The sequence below is a fragment of the Salvelinus sp. IW2-2015 genome, unplaced genomic scaffold (genome assembly GCF_002910315.2).
Source record: "Salvelinus sp. IW2-2015 unplaced genomic scaffold, ASM291031v2 Un_scaffold6831, whole genome shotgun sequence".
NCBI lineage: Eukaryota > Metazoa > Chordata > Actinopteri > Salmoniformes > Salmonidae > Salvelinus > Salvelinus sp. IW2-2015.
The window spans coordinates 12,366-16,450 of NW_019948092.1; the positions used below are offsets into that span (position 1 = coordinate 12,366).

The 4,085-nt window shown below is 50.2% G+C and overlaps 1 pseudogene; it reads left to right on the plus strand.

Moving 5' to 3' along the window:
* The window catches only part of LOC112079066 (F-box/WD repeat-containing protein 7-like), a 14,824-nt pseudogene extending 11,027 nt beyond the window's left edge, over positions 1 to 3,797 (plus strand).
* Positions 3,798 to 4,085: the final 288 nt, after the last annotated feature.

A 4,085-nucleotide genomic window follows, 5' to 3' on the forward strand; every position in this document is an offset into this window, starting at 1 on the left:
TTCTCAATTTTACAGTGGAGAGATGAGGGGGGTGTTCTCGTTGTAACAGTGGAGGAGATGAGGGGGTAGGTCCTCATCAGGACCAGTCATAGTAACCACCCAGGGTCCTTAGGACCAGTCAGTAGGAACCACCCAGGTCTCCATTAGGACCAGTCAGTAGGAACCACCCAGGTTCTCCATTAGGACCAGTCAGTAGAACCACCCAGGTCTCCATTAAGCACCAGTCAGTAGTAACCACCCAGGTTCCCTTAAGCACCAGTCAGCAGTAACCACCCAGGTTCCCTTAAGCACCAGTCAGTAGTAACCACCCAGGTTCCCATAAGCACCAGCAGCAGTAACCACCCAGGTTCCCTCATAAGCACCAGTCAGCAGTAACCACCCAGGTTCCCATTAAGCACCAGTCAGCAGTAACCACCCAGGTTCCCTTAAGCACCAGTCAGTCAGTAACCACCCAGGTTCCCTTAAGCCACCGTCAGCAGATAACCTGTCTCCTGTTTTCTACTATAACGAACTCCCCAGCTAGCACATAACATTCTGAGAACCATATGTTTCTTAGGTGGGGATTTCAGTTCTTCCTTCAGCATAACGTTTCCTACAGGTTTCCTCGCGGTTCTATTTAAAGTAATTTTCTCACATTGTTTCAAAAACGCTAAGAAACTACTTTCGTCTGTGGGAATTTCAGTACTTCAGGCTAACGTTTTCTGGTTCAATTTAAAGTCATGTTCTCAGAACATTAACAAAACTTTCCATAAAAACTACAAGAAAACAATCAATGAACGTTCTAAGAATGTCATTTAAAAACATGTACATTCTGTTCTCAGAATCAACAAAACTCTCTATCATGTCGAGTGTGTTCAGGTGTGTTGGCCACACCCACTAATTGGCCACACCCACTAATTGGCCACACCTGATCTTAACGAGMGCCTGTTTGTTTTTGAAAAGGGGTCTGTTTGAATAGACTGAAATGAACAGCGTTGTATGAGTTTTATTTAAATGCAACGCTAGGTCCATCCTGGTGGACAAGTGGACAAGTTCCATGGATAAAGAAGGTCTGAATCTCACTGKCYCCATAWWAAAATAAAATGRGTTTCCATAATTAATGGKTAAACAAATTAATTTCCATGTGTCCAGTCTGTGCTTGGTGTTCAAAACAGTTAACCCAAACTAAGTAGTATTATTGAAACATGTACTCAGAACATTATTTTAATTACCTTRAAATAACCTAGAATTTACATTCTCAGAACGTTAATTAAACCTCCCAAGAAAACGTTCAGGGAACCATAGCAAAACGTTCTCAGAACCTCCCTGCAACCCCAAAAAATTATGTTCCCAGAACGTTTCCGTTTTACCGGTCAGGAAACATCTGGGTTCGTACCCAGAACCAATGGTGTTCGTACCCAGAACCAATGGTGTTCGTACCCAGAACCAATGGTGTTCGTACCCAGAACCAATGGTGTTCGTACCCAGAACCAATGGGAAACCAAAAATGTACATTCCCATAACTTCCAAGGACCAAATGTGCTAGCTGGGTCTCTCTCTGTCTCTCTCTCTCTCTCTCCAGTTCCCCTACTATAATTAACACTTCTCCTCTCTTTCTCCCCCTCTGCCCTCTCCCCGCTCTCTCTCGCTCTCTCTCTCCAGGTCCCCATAAGCACCAGTCGGCAGTAACCTGTCTCCAGTTCTCTCGTTCCCTGGTGGTCTCTTCATCAGATGACGGGACAGTGAAGCTGTGGAGCCTGGCGACGGGGGAGTGGATCAGAGACCTGGTGGCTCTGCAGAGTGGAGGATCAGGGGGAGTGGTGTGGAGGATCAGGTAAATGACTAGGATACACACAGGGGTACTCCACACACACCACACACACACTAACCCCTCCTCTCTCTTCATCCAGGGGTCTAACACCCAAGACTGGATAACCCTCCTCTCTCTCTCCGGGGGTCCTAACACCAGACTGGTACACTAACCCTCGCTCCTCTCTCTCAGGGGGTCTAACACCAGACTGGATAACACTACTCCTTCCTCTCATCTCTCCAGGGGGGTCTAACACCAGACTGGTAACCACTACCCTCCTCTCTGCTCTCCAGGGGGTCTAACACCTATGGTAACCCTCCTGCGGCGGTTAACACAGACAGACACTACCTCCTCTCTCTCTCTCCAGGGGGTTTAACACCGTAGACTGGTAACACTAACCTCCCTTCTCTCTCCAGGGGGTCTAACACCAAGATGGTACACTAATCCTCTCTCTCTCTCTCCAGGGGCAGTTCTACACACAGACTGGTAACACTAACCCTCCTCTCTCTTCCATACCAGGGGTCTACACCAGACTTGTAACCTACCTCTCTCTCTCCAGGGGGTTAACCACAGATGGTAACACTTACACTCCCTCTTCCTCTCCAGAGGGGTCTAAACAGTAACCCCCCTTTCCAGGGTCCTACCAGACTGGTAACACTAAACCCTCCTGCTCTCTCTCTCAGGGGGTCTAACCACCAGACTGGTGAACTCCCTCCCTCGTCTCTCTTCTCTCCAGGGGGTCTAATACACAGGAACTGGTAAACTAACGCCTCCTCTCCTTCTCCAGGGGTGTCATTAACACCAGACTGGTAACACTACCCTCTCTCTGCTCTCTCCAGGGGGTCTAACACAGGACTGGTAACACTACCCTCCTCTCTCTCTCTCCAGGGGGTCTAACACGCAGACTGGTAATCAACTAACCCTCCTCTCTCTCTCCAGGGGGTCTAACACCAGACTGTAACGCTCCTCCTCTTCTTCTCTCCAGTGTAGTCTAAACACCACAGACTGGTAGACTAACCTCCTACCCTCCTCTCTCTCTCCATGGGGTCTAACACCAGACTGTACCCTCCTCTCTCGTCTCCCCAGGGGGTGTCTACACCCAGACTGGTAACCTAACCTCCTTCTCTCTCCTCTCTCCAGGGGGTCTAACACCAGCACTGGTAACACTAACCCCTCTCTCTCTCTCTCTCCAGGGGGTGCTAACAGCCAGGACTGGTAATCCTGAACCCTCTCTCTCTCTCTCTCCAGGGAGGTCTAAAACCAGACTGTCCTAATCCCCTCCTCTCTCATCTCCAGGGGAGTCTAACACCAGACTGGTAACACCTCTCTCTCTCTCTGCCAGGGGTCTAACCCAGACTGGTAACACCTACACCCTCCTTCTCTACTCCAGAGGGGTCTAACACCAGGACTGGTACACTAACACCTCCTTCTCTCTAACAGGCGGCGGTCTAACACCAGACTGGTAATAACCTCCTCTCTCTCTCCAGGGGTCTAACCCACCGACTGCGTAACCCTCCTCTCTCTCTCGCAGGGGGTCTAACCACCAGACTGGCACTAACCTCCCCTCTCCAGAGGCTACCAGATTACTCTCTCTTCTCCAGGGGGTCTAACCAGACTGGTACCTAGACACTTGAACCCTCCTCTCTCTCTCCAGGGCGGTCTAACACCAACTGGTAACACTAACCCTCCTCTCTCTCTCTCCATAGGGGGTCTAACACAAGACTGGTAACCCTCCTCTCTCTCTCCAGGGGGTCTAAACACAGACTGGTAACCACTTAACCCTCCTCTCTCTCTCCACGGGGTGTCTAACACCAGACTGGTTACATCCTCTCTTCCGGTCTCACTGATACTCTCTCTCTCTCTCCAGGGGGTTCTAACACCAGACTGGTAACACTAACCCTCCTCCTCTCTCTCTAGGGGGTCTACACCGACGGTTAAATACCCTCTCTCAAGGAGCTCACACGACTGTACCCTCCTCTCTCTCTCCAGGGGGTCTAACACCAGACTGGTAAAACGCCCCTCTCTCTCTCTCTCCGGGGGTCTAACACCAGACTGGTAACCCTACCTCTCTCTTCTCTTCCATGGGGTCTAACACCAGACTGGTAACACTAACTCCTCCTCCTCTCTCCAGGGGGTCTAACACGCAGACTGGGTAACATAACCCTCTCTCTCTCTCTCCAGGGTCTAACACCAGGACTGGTACACAACCTCTCTGCTCTCTCCAGGGGGTCTAACACCAGCTGGTACACTAACCCTCCTCTCTCTCTGCCAGGGGGGTGCTACACCAGACTGGTTA